The sequence below is a fragment of the Myxine glutinosa genome, chromosome 1 (genome assembly GCF_964187855.1).
Source record: "Myxine glutinosa chromosome 1, kmMyxGlut1.1, whole genome shotgun sequence".
Taxonomy (NCBI): Eukaryota; Metazoa; Chordata; class Myxini; order Myxiniformes; family Myxinidae; genus Myxine; species Myxine glutinosa.
In genome coordinates, this window is record NC_136261.1 from 95,193,348 (window position 1) to 95,214,625 (window position 21,278).

The 21,278-nt window shown below is 48.5% G+C and overlaps 1 protein-coding gene across 1 annotated transcript in view; it reads left to right on the top strand.

Annotated features, from left to right (window-relative positions):
• The first annotated feature begins 570 nt into the window (after positions 1-570).
• Positions 571-21,278, top strand: part of LOC144891394 (sister chromatid cohesion protein PDS5 homolog A-like) — a 189,640-nt gene continuing 168,932 nt past the window's right edge. The window contains exons 1-2 of the mRNA XM_078774905.1: positions 571-662; positions 6,406-6,551. The gene's annotated coding sequence lies outside the window, so the exon portion shown is untranslated. The remainder of the gene's footprint in view (positions 663-6,405; positions 6,552-21,278) is intronic.

The window sequence follows — 21,278 nt, forward strand, 5'->3', positions numbered from 1 at the left end:
TCCATCCCTTGCCTCTCCTCAAATGGCACCACAGCCGATGAGAAGGCTCAATGCCCCAATTCTGTGTGGTTCCTCAGTACCTCTCTGTATCTTGTACGTCCCCCTCCTTCTTCCATATTGAAACATTTGGACCAGTCTGCCACCCATCCGGAATCTCACTCTCTCGCATACAAACATTCAACAGCCTCTTCATCCAACTCACTCCCATTATAGCTGCTTCGACCTCAATGATTTATTTCATCATATTTCAAATTGGAAATATAAGGAGATATAACCATTTAAACGTGGAAATATAAGGTGTTGGAGAATGAAAACGGTGATTTTTATTAATGAGCAGAAAAGCAAAAGAAGAGGGAAAGGAAATAACATGGAAGTAGAGAGCAATTAACAAAGGAAACTCGAATAAAGAATGAAGAAAGAAGAAATTTAACACGAAGAAGGAATTAGAGGTAGGAGGGCGGAGAGAGAGAGAGAGCCGAGAGCACGGAAGGGTTGGATAAAGGGGATGAACATTCACAGCGTATAGGTAACTGGACAGGTAACTGTGTACAGGTAACTGTTATCTGCTTGTTTTTCTGCTCTCTCCGTCGGTTTGTCTCAATGTTTGCTCTTGATACAACAACAGCGTTTTGCTCTCAACATCACTCCACTCGAAACCACAGGTAATCATTTTAATACAACCATTTTGAATCGTTTATTATTCTTACAATTCTGAAATTATTCACTATTTGGTTTTGTGATTTCCACTATATAAGTGAGATTATTATATTGTTATAATATTTTATGACATGTATGTAAACTTCTATTCGTCAGATTAAGTTTGCAAACTTAGTAGACCATGCTAAAGACCCACATGGGAGTTGTATTTATAAAATAAAGCTTTGCTATAAGAGAGACAATTTTCAAGCGCTTTATTGCAGGTGCGTTCTTCTTCCTCTTCATCTTATTTCGTAGGAAGTAAGGCAGGGGGAGCACGGAGGGGTGGAGGAGCAAGGATGTGCGGGGACGAGGAGGAGGTGGAGGGAAAGATTGGGGGAGGGAGACAGAGAGAGAAAAGAGAGGGCAGATCAAAGCAGATCATAATATAATGAAAGCAGATCGCACAAAAAGGCAAAAAATGCGAGTTCGTGTTTTAAAAAAAAAATAATAATAAATAATAATTCACAACTTTTTCAGTGTGCGGACTGAATGAAACGGAGGCACCGCATGGCACGATGGGGCTGGCACGATGGGGCTGGCACTATGGGGCTGGCACTATGGGGCTTGCACTATGGGGCTGGCACTAGGGCTGACACTATGGGGCTGGCACTATGAGGCTTGCACTATGGGGCTGACACTATGGGGCTGACACTATGGGGCTGGCACTATGGGGCTGACACGATGGGGCTTGCACTATGGGGCTTGCACTATGGGGCTTGCACTATGGGGCTTGCACTATGGGGCTGGCACTAGGGCTGACACTATGGGGCTGGCACTATGGGCTGACACTATGGGGCTGGCACTATGGGGCTGGCACTATGGGGCTGGCACTATGGGGCTTGCACTATGGGGCTGGCACTAGGGCTGACACTATGGGGCTGGCACTATGGGGCTTGCACTATGGGGCTGACACTATGGGGCTGACACTATGGGGCTGGCACTATGGGGCTGGCACTATGGGGCTGGCACTATGGGGCTGACACTATGGGGCTGACACTATGGGGCTTGCACTATGGGGCTTGCACTATGGGGCTGACACTATGGGGCTGACACTATGGGGCTGGCACTATGGGGCTGGCACTATGGGGCTGGCACTATGGGGCTGACACTATGGGGCTGACACTATGGGGCTGGCACTATGGGGCTGGCACTATGGGGCTTGCACTATGGGGCTGGCACTATGGGGCTGACACTATGGGGCTGGCACTATGGAGCTGGCACTATGGGGCTGGCACTATGGGGCTGGCACTATGGGGCTGGCACTATGGGGCTGGCACTATGGGGCTGGCACTATGGGGCTGGCACTAGGGCTGACACTATGGGGCTGGCACTATGGGGCTGGCACTATGGGGCTTGCACTATGGGGCTTGCACTATGGGGCTGACACTATGGGGCTGACACTATGGGGCTGACACTATGGGGCTGACACTATGGGGCTGGCACTATGGGGCTTGCACTATGGGGCTGGCACTAGGGCTGACACTATGGGGCTGGCACTATGGGGCTTGCACTATGGGGCTTGCACTATGGGGCTGACACTATGGGGCTGGCACTATGGGGCTGGCACTATGGGGCTGGCACTAGAGCTGACACTATGGGGCTGGCACTATGGGGATGACACGATGGTGCTGGCACTATGGGGATGACACTCTGTGACTGGCACTATGAGGCTGACACTATGGGGCTGACACTATGGGGATGACACTATGGGGCTGACACTATGGGGCTTGCACTATGGGGCTTGCACTATGGGGCTTGCACTATGGGGCTTGCACTATGGGGCTTGCACTATGGGGCTGGCACTATGGGGCTGGGACTATGGGGCTGGCACTATGGGGCTGACACTATGGGGCTGACTATAGGGCTATTTTGCTGCACAAAGAATAGGTTGTATTTTTGGGCAGGTTTACTCCTGTAGGGCGTAGGTGCACAAGTTAAAATAAAGCCATGTTTTATGGCGCTGCCTTCTCTTCCCTTCCTCTCACGCTCTTCCTTTCCTCATATAATATATATATTGTTGTGGATCTCGCCGCCGGCCTTCTCCCCTTACCAAGGGGGGATTAGTCCCCTTGTCTTTGACTGGCCAACGGGACCCGGGACCTATGACGTCCTTCCCGGACAGCGCGAAATAGGGTATTAGGACTAGAATCGCTATTACATAATTACTCGCGTTGCCCTGAAATGAGGAAATAAGCCCCGCACGAACCACGCGTGTTGAGACGCCGCGCGGTGCGTACACGCGATCCGTGCCGTTTATATGGTGAACCCGGTTCTAGCGATCTTATTCGTACCACGCTTAGTCAATGGATAAATCATAAAAGCGGTCGAATTGGAAAAAGGAATAACAGATTTTATTTACACTATTCACAATGGTTCAGAGAAAAAGAGGACACAGTGCAGCCTTAAAACAGTCTTAACTTAATACCCAGGACAAACGGGCCCGTCACACACACACTCACACGGGGTTTGCAGCTGCAGGATCATGGTCCGTGTCCAAGGATGGCTCTCGTGCAGCTCCCTCCGGTCTCCGGCTCGTCCCGTGCAGATGGTAAGTAGAGAAGGCAGGAGCTCTCCGCGTGTCGTTTGGTGCACAAGGGTTAATACGGGGCGATTTGGTCGGGAGCGGACTTCGGCGGTTAATCACTGGCAGGTATTACCGCGTTTACTCACGTGGCTGAAGTAGGCACTATTCGCCACCGGCACGTCTGGCTGCAGCCGTGTACTCAACGCCTCTTCTTCCTCTCCTCTGGCACGTACGTTATACTGCGCGAGTTACAGTTAAAAAAATTATTTTTTTTTTTTTTTGGTATACAGAGACGAGGCTCGTGAAAGAGCTAACATTTATCAAACAAACAAGCAAACAAAGTATATAAAAAGAGGAGCGGTCGACAAGATGGGGAGAGAAGGGGAGGAAGCACACAAACACAACATTTGAGAGCAGGGACATCGGGAGATGTTTTTGGAGGGAGAGGGCCTGGGGGGAGGTAGGATAGGTATAAAACGCAAGGACACAAAGGACTTCCAGGAAAGAAGTCAAAAGTCACCTCAAAAAAGTGGATTTGGGGTGAAATTAGCAGGGGTAGAAAAGATCAAGGTTTTGGATTGGGGAAGATAAGAGATGGTGGTGAACAGCCGTTTTAAAGACCTGGAGGGAGGAGTAGGATTGAAGAGAGTGAGGGAGTTTGTTCCAGAGGCGGGAGAAAAGAGGAATGAAGGAGTGAAGGTGAGCAGAGAGTCTTGATTTTGGCAGTTTAACCATAAGAGGGTTGCAGGCAGATCTTGTGCGACCTGCAGGAATATTTGGGGGACAGAGCCCAGAGAGAGCTGGGGGAGCAAGGCCGGAGAGGAGTCGGTACAAGACGGAAAGACCACCAACCTGCCTGCGGTGATTAAGTGAAAGGCCCTCGGAGATAGCGTCATCGCGGGAGATTCCAATGATTCTGAACGCTTTGGTTTCAACAGCGTGAAGACGAGCTAGGTGTGAGGCAGGAGCACCAGCCCAGAGGGGAGAGCAGTACTCCATTGAGCTGCGGATGAAAGCCTTGTATGTGGTAAGGAGCTCATGTGTGCCAAGGAAGGACTTCGCACGACGGAGGATGCCCAGTCGGCGACTGGCTTTGGAGGCCAGCTTGGAAATGTGGTTTTCCCAGGAAAGATCATGGCAGATAGTGAGACCCAAAAGCTTGAGTGACAGAACTTCTTGGAGAGGATTATTCAGAAAGTAGATGGGAGGGTTGTCCAGTCGGTCTTTTCGGAGAGACATCGTAAGAGTGTGAGATTTGTCAGGATTGAAAGACATGTTCCACTTGTTTGCCCAGTCTGTGATTTTGTCCAGGTCTGCAGAGAGTGAGGAGGCTGCAGACTGCCGATCTGAGGGATGAGGAATGGAGTGGCAGAGAGTGGAGTCATCAGCAAAGAGATAGAGAGGATTTTCAAGAGAGTCAGAGAGATCATTGATGAAGACCAGAAAAAGCACATGGCCCAGAACACTGCCTTGGGGAACTCCAGCCTGAACAGGAAGAGGAGATGAGAGAAACCCATTCAGGGCCACACGTTGACTACGACTAGAGAGGAAGTCCGTCAGCCATGCGTGGAGATTTCCATGGATACCAAAGGAGGAGAGTTTGGTGAGCAGAGCGGGGTGCCAGACCATATCGAAGGCACGTGATATGTCGAGGGAGACAGCTCTAATTTCCTGTTTGGCATTGAGGACCTCCATCCATTGTTGAGACGGCAGAAGCGGCATGTCCAGAGTAGAGTGACCTGGTCTGAAACCAAATTGATGATCAGAGATCAAGCCATTGGAGAAGAGGAAAGATTTCATTTCCGAAGCAATGATGGATTCCATGACTTTGCTGATAATTGGGAGAAGGCTGATTGGTCTGTAGTTGCTAGGATCTGTTTTTGCACCTTTTTTGTGCAAAGCAGTGATGTTGGCTGATTTCCAAGCAGATGGCAGTTGACCTTGAGCAAAAGAGAGGGTGAAGAGAACAGAGAGAGGGAGCGAAAGAGCGGAAGAACAGGATTTTAGGACCCGTGGGCTGATGCCGTCAGGTCCAGTTGCAGAATCAGAGTCGAGGGTTGACAGAAACTTTTCCACCTTGTCAGGAGGAAAGGACACGGAGTCCAGGAGCAGCTGGGTACGACTGGGTATGGTGGGTACAGAGAGGGATGGGTTTGGGACACAAGATTTAGAGGCAAACACAGAGTTGAGGCATTCAGCTTTTTAATGCCTCCAATGCCTCCAATTTTAATGCCTCCAATTCAGCAATGCCTCCAAAGCGAGTGATGCGAGTCAAGTTCTCTCCACATAAGTCTTTTCGCCAATGCCGTGCGCATGCGAGTCCTCCAGCGCTAGTCCTTCTCATAATTCCTCCTCGTCAGTCCTGTTCAAGAGCTTTGTGCAATGACTTATATAGGCACACCCCGCGAACCTTCTAGAACTCACCAGACGCGCCTCTCCACGCCCTCTCATGCCATGCCGTTAGAGCCCTGGTTGGCTGGTGGCTCTTACCGTCATCGCCTCTGACGCTCCGCCTTGACGCCGCCCCACCCCGACCTCGCGCTCCTCCTTCTCAGGCCTACCTCGTGTTACTTGACTAGTGAGCGAGCAAAGGGCAGCAAATGCTGCGGGCAGCCAAAGCGCAACAAATTGAGTGGGTCAGCCAAATGAGGCGCGGGATCAATTATGCCCATTGAGGTGGAATTGGAAGGTGGACGCAAAAACGACCAGGACCTAAACTCATGTCTTTACACAACGCAGATATTACTCGGGGAAATGACCTATACTTACACATACTATGACATAACTAATACTACCAGTGGCCTACGTGTTGCTCGTGGACTAACTATGGGGGGCAACCCTTTAACCTTTAATGATCAATATGTGCAAATCTCAAAACCGTAGCAATATATATATAAATATACTGTATATATATATATATATGTGTGTGTGTGTGTGTGTGTGTGTGTGTGTGTGTGTGTGTGTGTGTGTGTGTGTGTGTGTGTGTGTGTGTGTGTGTGTGTGTGTGTTTTCTAATTTCCCTGAGTGCTTTGGGACAGTAGTGATGTCAAATTGGAAATGGCAGGAGACCAGCTTATTTTTGAGAAGCATTTCTGGCTTGGTGGTTAAATGTTATTCAAACCTTTCACAAGACATTGTTTCCAACCCTACCTGAACCTTGGACCTGTGACTCGTTATATGAGGATTAAAGTCTGCTGTCCTGGAAACCAGTGAACAAACTCGGTGCATCATTCTTCAGTTCAGTGGAGGTGGGTTAAAATGGTTACGCTTCACATGTGTGGATTCTGTTACAGCTACAACAATTGGTTGTCTTTGGTTTATTGTGGTGGTACGTACCCTTGATTAAATGACGGATTAGATGTAATTTGTTGTTGATAGCACATACAATATTATATAAAGCTATAACCTAAATTGTTGTTTACATATGTTGTGCAGAGGATGGACAATGTGTTGCCAGTAACTCCACTAGTCGAGAAATAGGATAGGCTCTAAGTATGTTGGTGCGACTAAATTATGTATTACACTCACTCAAAAGGGACCCAGATAAATGTCATGCTGTGCCGTGCTGTTGCTAGTACACCTGCGTTCGTCTTTTCTCTAAATCCTAGCGTCACGTCACGTGCCTGCACTCGTATTTAACTGTGCCATCATGGTGAATGGGATCAGCAACTACCACCTTAGAGATAGCTTTGTGCACTAAAGATTGCATCAATTAATTTTCAATTTACCTGTGACATTTAACATTTTTACTTTAATGTAAGTCTTACAAAATTTAAGTATTTAGTGTGAAGATGCAAGATGCTGCACATTATCATACTAAAACAAGGCATATGTATTTATGTAAGCATGTGTGTATGTATATATGTATATATTTATGTATGTATTGTAACGAATTTGAGAAAGTGTAAAGAATGTGAGAATTATGGTTTTGTTGTGTGGAAATGTCACCCTCCGTAAAGTAAAGAAAGGTCGAAGCTCGTCCTCTTAGTTAATTCCATAAACATACACGCAGGGCACCATATATCCTTTTAAATAGTTATTCCCTTATTCTATGTAGTTTAAGGCTGTATTTCCCAATAGTCAACTCTCCATTGCACCGAATTAAATCAGGTAGATCCCTCTGACATGGCATCTTCAAAGTGCCAGGTTTGCTGCAATTGCCTCCATTGCCAACTGCATTCCCCTTTTTGCATCCTTTGCCGACTGCATTGGGCGGTATGCTGCAATTGCTGCCAGTGAACATGTGCTCGGGTCGGAGAGGGAAGGCGTGTCTCCGCCCTCGTGATCAGTGGGAGGAGTGAGCCAGCCCCCGATCCACCAACCAAGCATGAGGGGTTTGGCCTGAGAGGGCGGAGAACAGAAACATCGAGGAGCTTCGCGAAGGTTGAAGGGTGGGGCATATATAACCCGCGGCGGGGCGCCCCCTAAAGAGATGAGCTACAGAGACGAGGGAAAGAGCAAGCTGCAGGATCGGAGGAAGTACCCAAGGGATTTGGAGAGCGCGCGACGCAGTGTGAACCAGCGCAGCTTTGGAACCGCGGCAGCTGACACGACCAGCCTGGGCTCCTGAAGACGGTGCCGAAGTGACCGCGAAGGAACGGCGGCCGGCCCAACCGTGCTCCGGTCCCTGCTGAACCGACCTCTCCCTCCAAGCCATCCACCACCATTCATTCCTGCCTGCATTCCCCGTGTAAGTGTGATCGTTCATCTGTCTTTTATGTTGTCCTGGGGTATTAATTAAGCTTGTATAGGTAAGCTAATGATTTCACTGTGTCTCCTGCTGCTTCCATTTCACTGTATATAACCTTGACTGCTCTTTTTGCTTTGGTTTGTGTAAATAATTAATAAACCCTGTTATTCCTCTGTACTTCTTCTTCTTCCTCTTCACATTCGGTCGCTTTAGAGGTTTCCATATTGAAGGTCCGTGGCGCGATTAGGCCAACAACTATAAATCGGGTTAGTCAATGGTAAACGGCTCACGGTGCAGTCCGCTTCGCTCGACGCAACTAATCCATTACGCTGCGACCGTGAGCGGGGGAGTATTTCCTCGCGTGCCGGGGAGCGCTGGTATTTTAATAGGTCAGAGGACGATTTGGGCCTAATACCCTGCCCAGCGTCGACCGGCCGTGGCGTCATACCCCCGGACCGCGTCGGTCAGTAATAAGCGAGGGGATTAATCCCCCCTTCATAAGTGGGGGAAAGGCTGGCGTCGGGGTCCGTAACAGTATGTTTGTATGCATGTATGTATATATGCATTTATGCCTGTATATATGTATGTATATATGTATGTGCATGTATGTACATATGCATGTCTGTAGGTATATATATATATATATATATATATATATATATATATATATATATATATATATATAGTGTTGCGGATATGAGGACTGTATTTTTTTTATTGTGTGCTTTATTATTATTATTGTTTATTCTGCGCCTCCTGCCTCCAGTGTTGTGTAAAAGTAAAAAGGGCGTCCCGGTAGTTATTCCATGAAACACCACATTGCAGGACCCGATAAAACCCTTGTTCAGCAGTTTATATCCTTATTATGTGTTTTAGGGTAAGGCCTTGTCGTCCATTAACATGACACTCCATTGCACCGAGTAAAAGAGATAGATTCCCTTCATTCCCATTCCCAAAAACCTCCATTTCCCCTTTTGTAATGGCCAAGCCTCAATTTGGCAATTACATCCCCTCCAAAGCCGCCATTGACCACGAGGCAGGGTTGGGGAAGAAAGGCGGGTCTCCACCTCGTCATAGAGGGGAGGAGTAAGTCGGCCCCGCTCATCCAACCCAGAACGAGGGGTTTGGCTTGAGAGGGCGGAGAGAGAATGCTTGGGGGAGGTTCGCAAAGGGTGAAGGGCGGGGCCTATATAACCCGCCGCGGGGCGCTCCCCAAAAAGACAAGCAGATGAGTCCAAGAGATGAGCTGAAAGGCTGAGCTGAGCTGCGTGGTGAGGTGGACAGGAAAGAGCTGGGTCGTCAGAGCAGGGCTGAGTCGTGAGGTCCAAAAGCAGAAAATCATCCAGGGAAGCACAAAGCCTGCTATTCATCACCTTGCTCACCAGCAGCAGCGTCTACAGCAGCAACAAGACTCGACAGCCGTTTGGGGCCTGGACGGCAGTTTGGAGCAGGGCCGCGAAGGGACGGCGGCTGCCGAACGCGCCGATTCGTGCTGCCGAACAAATTGGACTTTCCTCTCCTTCCAGCCAATTCCTATCATCATTCCCCGTGTGAGTCGTCTTTGTTTGTTCTGTCCTGGGTAGGTAATTACGTCTGTATAAGCTAGTATTTTCCCTGTGTCTCTAAAAGCTTCTGTATATTATTTTCTTATCTTTCCTTCTCCTTGGTTATTTTGAGCCTGTAAATAGTAAATAAATTTAGTAGTATTTTCAACCCTTTTCTCGTCTTCTTCTTCCTCTTTGCATTCGTCGTCTTAGTCTTTTCCCCATTGAATATCTGTGGCGCGATACGGCCAATGTTTGGGTGAATCGGGTTTAGTCGGGGAACAACTGTTCGGTCGCGGAGCCTTCGCTCAGCAAACAACATCCTTAACCGCGTACCGTAACAATATATATATATATATATATATATATATATATTTATATATATATATATATATATATATACAGTGGAACCTTGACTTACGAGTTTAATTCGTTCTGTGACCAAGCTCGTAACTCAATTTGCTCGTTTCTCAAATCAAATTTCCCCATTAAAATGCATTGAAATGCTATTAATCCGTTCCAGCCCGCCAAAAACCACACCAATTTTTTTTTTAATATGCAGTATATATAAAAATATCTCGCGCTTTATATTTCACCTGTATGCAGCATACAAGTTGGCAGGATGGCCTGGACTGGAGGTACGCACACTTGACTCTAAACTGTCCAGCCTGGGTTTGAATCCCGACCCAGCTATAACCTGTCATGTCGGTGTTTCACAGGCAGGGTGATTCATCAATGTGTGTACCGCTAAACTGGGTGCCCCGTTTGCGTCTCATTAGTTGTTGGATGTTAAGGATCTCACCGTGTCTTCCACAAAGAGAAGGCGAGCTATCGCCGGCACTCTGAACAAGTTGTGGCCTGGCATGCTCTTCTCCTCTGCCGTTATATACGTCCTCCTCGGCATCTTTTTCCAGAAGAGCCCTGTCTCGTCACAGTTGAAGATTTGCTGGGGGATGTATCGTTCGGCTTCTATCAGTTCGGCAAAAGTTATAATAAAATCTTCAGCTGCCTTCACATCTGCCTCACCAAGTCGACAACACGCACACCTCGCTCATGTTTTTCGACGATTGCGTGTTTTATATCCAAGCACATCATCCTCTTCTTCTTCTCAGTACTGCCCTTGGCACTCAATTACTTAGGACCCATGGATAAAACTAAGAAATTTTCCAAAATAACCAACATGCGAAAACAAAACAGCAGCGATATACGGCAGAGATGCTTGCACGGCAAGATAACCACGTGACCGGAACCCACCTGGTGGCGGCTGGCGTAAGCTCCAAAATAACCAACATGCGAAAACAAAACAGCAGCGATATACGGCAGATATGCTTGCACGGCAAGATAACCACGTGACCGGAACCCACCTGGTGGCGGCTGGCGTAAGCTCCAAAATAACCAACATGCGAAAACAAAACAGCAGCGATATACGGCAGATATGCTTGCACGGCAAGATAACCACGTGACCGGAACCCACCTGGTGGCGGCTGGCGTAAGCTCCAAAATAACCAACATGCGAAAACAAAACAGCAGCGATATACGGCAGATATGCTTGCACGGCAAGATAACCACGTGACCGGAACCCACCTGGTGGCGGCTGGCGTAAGCTCCAAAATAACCAAAATGCGAAAACAAAGCAGCAGCGATATACGGCAGATATGCTTGCACGGCAAGATAACCACGTGACCGGAACCCACCTGGTGGCGGCTGGCGTAAGCTCCAAAATAACCAACATGCGAAAACAAAACAGCAGCGATATACGGCAGATATGCTTGCACGGCAAGATAACCACGTGACCGGAACCCACCTGGAGGCGGCTGGCGTAAGCTCCAAAATAACCAAAATGCGAAAACAAAACAGCAGCGATATACGGCAGATATGCTTGCACGGCAAGATAACCACGTGACCGGAACCCACCTGGTGGCGGCTGGCGTAAGCTCCAAAATAACCAAAATGCGAAAACAAAACAGCAGCGATATACGGCAGATATGCTTGCACGGCAAGATAACCACGTGACCGGAACCCACCTGGTGGCGGCTGGCGTAAGCTCCAAAATAACCAACATGCGAAAACAAAACAGTAGCGATATACGGCAGATATGCTTGCACGGCAAGATAACCACGTGACCGGAACCCACCTGGTGGCGGCTGGCGTAAGCTCCAAAATAACCAAAATGCGAAAACAAAACAGCAGCGATATACGGCAGATATGCTTGCACGGCAAGATAACCACGTGACCGGAACCCACCTGGTGGCGGCTGGCGTAAGCTCCAAAATAACCAAAATGCGAAAACAAAACAGCAGCGATATACGGCAGATATGCTTGCACGGCAAGATAACCACGTGACCGGAACCCACCTGGTGGCGGCTGGCGTAAGCTCCAAAATAACCAACATGCGAAAACAAAACAGCAGCAATATACGGCAGATATGCTTGCACGGCAAGATAACCACGTGACCGGAACCCACCTGGTGGCGGGTGGCGTAAGCTCGTAACTCAGATCTCGGCTCGCATCTCAAAGCAATAAACCGCCCGAGCGACGGCTCGTATCTCGGAAAACTCGTAAGTTGGTGCACTAGTAAGTCAAGGTTCCACTGTATATATATATATATATATATATATATATATATATATATATATATATATATATATATATATATATATATATATATATATATATATATATATATATTGTTACTGATCGCGGTTTAGGATGTTGTTTGCCGAGCGAAGGCTCCGCGACCGAACAGTTGTTCCCCGACTCACCCGATTCACCCAGAACTTTGGCCGTATCGCACCGCAGCTGCCCAATCTGGAAAAGACTAAAACGATGAAATGCAAAGAGGAAAAGGAATTAAGACGAGAAGACGGACAGAAGAGTAATTGGATTTATTATACACACAAGCAAAAAGAAAGCAGTCACGTTTATTTACAACACATAAGACGCAGGTGACACAGTGCAAATACTAGCTTATACAGACTTAATTAAATACCCAGGGACAAGACACACAGAACAAACTCACGTACACAAGAAGGGTGGAAAGGCAGGAGGTGGATGGCTGGAGGGAGAGGAAGGTCCAAGGGGGTCCTGCAGCACGATCGGCGCGTTTAGCAGCCGCCGTTCCTTCGCGGCCCTGCTCAAAACCGCCGTCCAGGCCCCAAGCGGCTGTTGGGTGTTGTTGCTGCTGTGGCCGCCGCTTGCTTTGCCAGGACTCGTCTGACTCGTCTGGTCCAAACCCTCAACTCAACAACACTCTTGCACGTCTCCCTGTCCAACCGCTCTTTCTCTCTTGGTCCAACCACTCTTTCTCTTTCTTGGTCCAACCACTCTTTCTCTCTCTTGGTCCACTCACTCCTCACCACCGACTTCCCCCACGCTTCTTGCGCGCGCGCCTTTATAGCGCCTCCGGCGATCAAGCCGCCGGCCTTCAGGACACGCCCATCGGTGTGCTCACCTCGGCCCTGGTTGGTCACGCGACCCTCTGGCTCCGCCCTTGATGACGACGGGCAGGCACGCCCCTCTTCCCCGACCCGAGCACATGTTCAATGGTGGTTTTGGAGGGGATGTAATTGGCAATCGAGGCTTGGCAATGACGAAAGGGGATGTGAAAGGAAATGGAGATTTTGGGGATGGGAATGAAAGGGGATCTATTCTCTTTCACTGGTGCAATGGAGTACTTCAATTAATGGGAGACACAGCCTTACCCTAAAACACAGAATAAGATATAACTATCGAACAGGGGTATTCTATTATTGGCTGACGTGTATGCTTGTGGACTAATTATGGGATGCCCTTTCGCCTTTACACAGCTCCGGAGGCAGGGGGCGCAGAATAAACAATAATAATAATTCACACAATCAAAAAAATATACAGTCCTCATATCCGCAACACTGCACCCTCCTCCTCTTAGGCACGTCCCGGGCCTACAACTTTTATTTAGTGTGACACGTAGGTGTAGTTCCCTCTACTTTTAACCTGACCCTGAGTGCGACAGTTTTAAAACATAAATAAATGTGTCCCGCTGCTCCATTGCACCCTGCCTAACAGACTTACGCCCACAGTTAACCGAATTGCGGAATGGTCTTCAAACTACACACTGACGGTGGGGAGCATGATTTACAATGACGCTATTTTTATTTACAAGGCTAACCCAGGACCTGTGATTGTTCTTTCTGGGGGGGAGACAGTCTGCTCTGCATCAATGCACCATTAAAACACCTAAAAACGCACCAATACACACCCAAGCACCAATCGGTGCAGTCACCATTGTTCATCAATGTTCAATCAAAATAAAATCAACAACCCCTAACCCTGCAGGTGGTCTCTTGCTCTTCGGCTCCCTCTGCTGGTTATTATTATTTGTTCTTCCAGATGTTGTCATTCTTTCATTTTCTTACTGGCGGCCTATTTGCAATAAAGTGTGCCCAATGTGTCCTTTTTATTTTCTTTTATTTATGGCCCACAGGGCCGACTATGTGTGGTTCACCTGTGTGGCATAGGTGCCCTGTGACCAAGGTCCGCCAGCAAGATCTCGGGCCTTCATGGCCGGTTCCAGCAGAGGGGCCATGCCCCAACCCATGGGGTCCATAAGTGGTGCTCAGCCACAGACATGTGGTCCATACGTGGTGCATCGATGCAGACAGCTGTGGTTGCGAGAGTTCGGGCGCACAATGGTGGACTCCCGCACGCTCCCCTCGGCGCCCAGTGGCGCACAGTCCTCAGTGGGAGACAAGGGGGGTGGGGGAGGGGGGAAAGACAGGTGAGTGAGGGGTAAGGTCACAAGGGTACACATCAAACAAGGTAATGCAAGACGAGGTGCGTACAGAGAGCGAAGTGAGAAATCTCGTACCTACCGTACATCACCCCCCCTGTTACCTACTCTACCCTTGCCCTTACCCCATATTTACAAAAACCTACACATTTACAAATTCGTCACTACTGTCACGTCTTCCCCACATTTCCCCTATACCAAATTCGTCATCATAATCCCTCTGATAAAAATTTGCCATCACCCAACTTCATCATCAATCCTCATAAGGAGGGAGAGATGAAACATCAAGCACAATGTCACACCCACGTCATGATGCGTCTCACAATCCAAACATTTGCACCACAAAAATAATAAAACCATGGCATGGTGTGGAGGCACGTCGTCACCTCAGGTGAGTGGATGCGGATGGTGCAAGGAGATTCTCAATCCTATCTATCCTCTAAATGACATTAACACACTTTACACTACCTGGGGTCTTTCCCTGCCAAACCATTGGCCAACTTACTCTATGCGGTTTTAAGAACCAAATTCCCATTGACCAAACTGTGGTGCTTCATCAATTTGGGGTCTCACTCCCCCGATTCAACTCCCTGTGCCTTTGCACAATTTCAGGACTGGGTCGTGTGGCTCTCCCAGCAGGTCTACCCACCTGCACACCTCCACCACTGTAGTTGCCTCCGAGCTTACCTGCTCCTCACCCTAACCTATCTAACTGGGGAAGGCCCTCTGGCGCTCTCCCCACTCGGTGCCCTCTCTGGCACTGGGCTACCCGGGTCCGTCCTCCGGATCCTCAGGCCCCATCCACAACAACTCTACCGGCTCCCAGAGCCCACCTGCGGCCTCACCTGGCCAATATCCTAACAATGGCGGAGTGCTCAACCAACTACACACACTAACAGGCCACACGCCCAGCCATTTCCACAACACTAATGCACCCATCCAAACACCATTCTTCCACACGCACCACAGATGCCAATATCCAAGCACAATTTACCTGTACCCTCTACCTAACTCTTAAACTACCCTCCCTGGGTATTCGTGATAGGGGTCCACTCTTCCCCCATTCACACCTTCGCACCATCCACTCCACTCCACAGTTTCCACCATACTCACTCCACGACCATCCATTCCATACTCCATATAGTCCATACTCCATATATTCCACACAACCATTCTCCATTCACCTGTAGTTGCACACCTGTGCAATCTCACCTGGTGCCACCTGCACCCTCCTTCCTCCCAGGACCATTCGGTCAATACAACACTCATCACCATCACTCACTCATACACTGCTCCATACACCTGCTCAGTTGCACACCTGTGCAATCTCAATCGTTCCTCACTCACTGCTCCATACACTTCCACGCTCAATACACTTTCGATTCTCAAACACGCGGCATCATCTTTTCTAACTACTCCCCTCTGGAACTTGCGCTTCCCAGTCGCCCCTTTAAACTATTGCGCTCCCTTGTCATTATTATCCAACTACCCTCTCTATGTCCCCACTACCTGTCCAATGTTGCTACCTACCTTACCGTTACCTATGGTCATTTCTAGGTCCCTACACATTATCCAAACCCTCCCGGGCTAGTTTTCACTGCCATAAACCCCATAAACTATCGCTCCTTTGCCCCCGTTGTGAGGGATGGCAGAGTTGCCATCCCACCACATCGGGCATCTCTCACTATCAATTTGGTTCATCCAATGCAACCAATCAAAAATTTTCCAATTACTGCCAATTATCAAATTTTGCTTTTCAATTTCGGGTTCAAAACACTATCATCATCCCACGTCTACTCACTTGAGCCTCTCGGTGCGCCAATTCATGTCCAAAGCCCGGCTTCGCACAGCCGAGCAATGAATGCGGGTTGTTCGTTGCCGGCGGTTGGATCCGTCCGGCATTCGGTGCAGGGAAGGGGGCTTACCCGGGCCGAGATCCCAAGGTCCATCTCGGCGCGGAGCCTTTCGGTCCCCCGCCTGATGACCCGATCTTGCCCTGCCGGAACGCCTCAACCAAAAGAGGTCGCCGTCCCGACCCTTCTTACCGGGCCGCCCGTTCCACCTGGCGGAGCACGCTCGCGGCCGTTTAGAGCGCGGCCCGGTGTGGAATTCCGCACGGCGGTTCTTTCGAAACTGCTGCGGTTACGAGCCATGAAGCCCGGCACGAACCGAGGGCCCGCTTCGGCTATAAGTCGATCTAACTACTAACCCGGTTAGCGTCGATGCTCCACTTGCATGCTCACACCTCGCGTCCCGTTCCTTACTCACACATCCAGCTGTCTCCACACTCTCTGTCATTGCACCTTCTCTTACACACCCCCCAGGTACACTCATACACTTCGTCACACACCTGACCACCGCACACCTTGGCACACACTCGTCGTTCGCACACCTTATCAACACACCTCTTCGCACCCCCTCCTCGGTCACATCCTCTGTGACAATCATGGGTGTGCTCTCCCTCGCACACCCAATTACGTGTTTCACCACTACCTCCAGTGTGCATTCCCACACGCGCTCGACCATTCCAGGTGTGCATCCTTTCTCACCTGCCATAACTAACTCACGCTCCGTGTCACTCTCACTACTCTTACCACCACACTCGGTCGCGCATTCACCCTTACTCTTGACAGCGCACTCTGTACCCATACACTCCTCTGTTACACACCTTTCTCATGCATCCTCTTGCGCACACTCTCCCGTTACACCCTCCATAACACTCACCACAGGTGTGCACTCTTTCGTCACACTCCCCACCACGCGCTTCCATGTGCCCCCCCGCACTTGCGCTATGACCAACTCACTCTCGACAGCACACTCATTCCTCGGCGCACACTTTTTCCTTACACACCCCATAGTCAGACATCCTCGCACACCTCCTCCTTCACACTCTGTATCTGTCGCACACTTTACCAGCGGCCTCTCACGAACACCCGGGTCCACACAAACCCCCAAGCCGACTGAATCTCCCCTCACACCATATACATTCCTGAGTATATCGCCACTCACCTTGGCACCTCGTCTCCGCACCTCCTCCGCCACCTGCAAACTCTTTATTGGGTCAGTGAGCACACCATCATGATTTGAGCACCGACGTTGTACATATTCCATAACCTCCTCCTTTATCTCCTTCTTAGTTTCCCTCCATCTCTTCTTAATTTCAATCATCCCCTCTTCCACATTCTCTAATTTCTGCTTCACCTCTTTTATTTCCGGGTGCGTCTCCTCAATTTCGTCCTCTAAGGCCACCTTGACCGTTTCTATGTGCGTCCTCCCCTCCCGGTCCTTCGTCTCCATTGCCTCTGTCACCTCATCCACACGCTTTGTCAACCCTTCACGTACCCTCTGACATTCCCTCTTTGTCGCTACGAGTTCTTTCTTTATCTCCTGCTGCGTCGCCTTTAACCCCTCGATCACAGCCGTATTCTTTTTTACTTGTTCCTTTAACTCCCCTTGTCCCACCGTCAGCTGTTCTACCCCCTGCGTCAACTCCCCTATGCCCCCTTGTGACTTTGCTGTCCCATTTCTCACCTCTTTCTCCATACGCTTCTCACCTCACTTTACCTCCTCGCGTACCCCCGAGACCTCCTCGCTTACACCTCGTCTTATTTCCTCCCCCATCTCCTCCATCTCTTTGGTCGAAGCCGCCCTCATCTGTTCCAGCTCCCCCTTGTGGGTGTCCAATTTGGTTTCCAGCTCGATTTTTACCTCCTCTATCTGCTCCCCCATTTGTTTGATTTCCTGGGCGGATTGCTCCCCCATCTCCCTCAATTTGCCTCCCATCTTGTCTTCTAGCCCCGTTAACCCATTCTTCACCCCTTCCATCTGGTTCTCCTGGGCGGCCATTCTATTTTCCAACCCCATTAACCCTTCGTTCATTTGGCTACTTACGTCCTCCAATTGGGCCCCTAATCCTCCAAATTTACCTTCTAGCCCCCCAAATTTACTGTCTAACCCCTCAAATTTATTGTCTAACCCCTCAAATGTATTGTCTAACCCCTCAAATTTATCGTCTAACCCTTTAAATTTGTTGTCTAACCCCTCTATTTTGCTTCCTAGGCCCCCAATTTGGTTTCCCATCTCGTTTCTCAATTGCTCAATGGTACCCCTTGCTTCGTCCCTCATTGCTCCAATTTGGCCTCCCAATTCAGTTCTTAATCCCTCAATTTGGTTTCCCATCTCAGTATTTAATCCCTCAATTTGGTTTCCCAGCCCCCTGTTGTTTTTCATTTCTTCACCCGACTTGACCATAAAGGCCCTTATTTGCCCCATGAATAGGCCCCAGTCCATCGGTGCCGTGGGCTCGGCCGCCGCGACCATGTGCGAGGCGCCATTTTGTGCTCCTGCAACCTCGTGTGAGGCACCGCCATCTTGTGCGCCTGCAACCCCCGCTACCGCACCCTCATTGCTCTCCTCCTCCAATTCCTCCCTGGGGTCCTGGATTGCCTCTACCTCCTCATTCTCCCCTACCGGCACCCGATCGCCTTGATCATCCATGGCACGACTTTAATTTGGACTATTAAATAAAATTTCAGCCGCTCCAAATTTTGACCAAATTTTTTAGATGATAGAAAAATTTGGTTCGGGTCCAATCCCACACTCCTGACACCAATTGTTATGGATCTCAGAGACGGCACTCCCCTTAGCAAGGGGGGGTTAATCCCCTTGGCCTGTTAAGCTGGCCATCTCTAGTCCTGGTACTTATAACGCTCCTTTGCGGGGTGAGATTGGTCAGGGTTATTGGTCAAGGTGTTCTCCCGAATACCTTTACCAATCCCTCCGCAAAGCAGGGAGACAAGTACCGCTCGAACCACGGACAAGATGGTATTTGCTGAGCGGTTTAGCAATCCGCGATTCGAGCCGTTAGCAATTGACTAACCCGATTCTGCGCGTTGGCCAAATCGTGCCACAGGTACCAATGGGGAAATCACTAAAGCGATCGGGGGAAGAAGAAACCAAAAGGGTAAGGAAGAACACAGGTTTATTTCTATACTAAAAGAGGAACGAAAGGCAAATATACAAGTAGGAAAAAGCAGATACACAGGGCAACCTTAAAAACAGTCTTAATTATCAACGCCCAGGACAGAACACACAGACTTACACGAAAGGGGAATAGCAGGCAAGAATGACTGGAAGAGGGAGAAGGTCCAGGTGGGACAGCAGGGCTGGAAGGTCTGGGCAGAGGCACAGCATTGAGGTCCGCTCCAGGTCCACGCTCCGGGCTGGAAGTGAACAGCCAGCGGCAGCTTCTGGTCTCGTATCTCACACGGTCGGACAATGCGAATAAAGTGCGGGATTGTCGCTGTCAAACGGACCCACTCACCTCCTTACAATGCTCCGTAACCTCATCGGGTACCTCACTCATCTGCCGGTTCACGTCTTCTTTTTTAAGCAGTCCCTCGCAGCCGCTTTTATTGTCTCTCTAGGAATCAAGCCGCCGGCTCTGATGACACGCCTACCGGTTGGCTCACCTCGGTGCTGGTTGGTCGGTAAGGGCTTGCTGACTCCACCTCTGCTGACGAGTCGTCGTGCCACACCTTGTTCTTGTGGCTCCGCCCCCTTGTTCCTCGGCTTCAGACCGCATGGCTTATGGCGGCGTGGTGCCAGCAAAACAGCCCAATGCAAACGGTGGCGAACGCTGCCCTACTGTTACTGCGGAGATGATTGGGGGAATTGAAAGGGGCCTATCTTATTTGATTAATGCAATGCAGTTTCAACTATTGGGAACAGATCCTTAACTGAAACACATAATAATGAAATAACTACAGAGAGGTCCTATGGTTTGCTACGTCTTGTACATGGACTAACTAGGGTGCGATCTTTAGCAAAGCCAATTGATGGGGGATATTTACAGGGGATCATTTATAAGGGAAACATTTACTAAAATTTACTAGTGAAGGTTCTAAAAACCGTAACAATATTTAACATTTTATATGGATTGCCCAATAAATAACCACAACCATCAAAAAATTGGTTTCTGCCACTAGATCTCCTCAAGCATTGTAGCTTTATTGATTTAATCAGAGTTGGGTGTCCATATTATATAATGACTGTTTATCTGGATTTTTGTTTTGTTGGTTTTTAATCTAACTGGTTTGTTGCTGGTTAAAGAGATTGAGCACTTCGTGGTCACTGGTTGTGTGCTTTTGATGTTTGTTGTATTATTATTGATATACACTGATGTGTTACACCTTGTTGTTGAAGTAGGTATGATATACCCATCACCCTGATGTTTTTACATTGACAGTGTGGCGATGAAGCAGAATGGGCCTCTAACTATTCTGGATCCACCATCTATATTGCTATTGAAATCCTGGTGTTGGCTTAATGGTTAAGGGGGCTGCCTTAAGATCTCAGGGTCTTGAGTTTGAGCCACTGTCGTGGCATTGAAATAGCACCAGGTGGGTTCACTCAGCCTGTCAACCTTCCAAGGTTGACAAAATGAGTACCAGCTTTTTGGGGTAATAAGCCATTCGAGTATCCTGCGTTGGAGTGGCGACACATCCAGGATTGTACTCTTTAGCCAATGAAACCGCCTCGGCAACCCTATGTGTCTCATATTGTAAAAGGAATGTTTTTTTTTGATTTGGCTCGTGCAGATTCTGTTCAGGTGAGCACTTTGTTGTTATGGTAACTTGTTCTGTGCAATAACAGATGGCAGCTGTTATTATCCCATATCTCTTGGGTTCAGTCATTGGGGTCCACTTCCTTTTATCAGCTACCAAACCAGTTTGTAGGTTGTTTTTTTCTGTCTTACTTATTTTTTACATCTTTCTCCTAAGAACACCTTCAGTACTATACATATTTTTGTTGTTTTATTTAAATGAGTGATGAGCAAACTATCTTAACATCTTGATATCTGAGTTCCTGACACGAGTGATTGTGACTGCATTAAGCACGAGGTGAGATTTTCATATATATTTATTTTGTTGTGTTGATATTTTGATATCTGAGATTTTCATATATATTTATTTATTTTGTAATGTTGATATCTTAATATCTGAGATTTTCATATATATTTATTTATTTTGTTATGTTGATATCTTGATATCT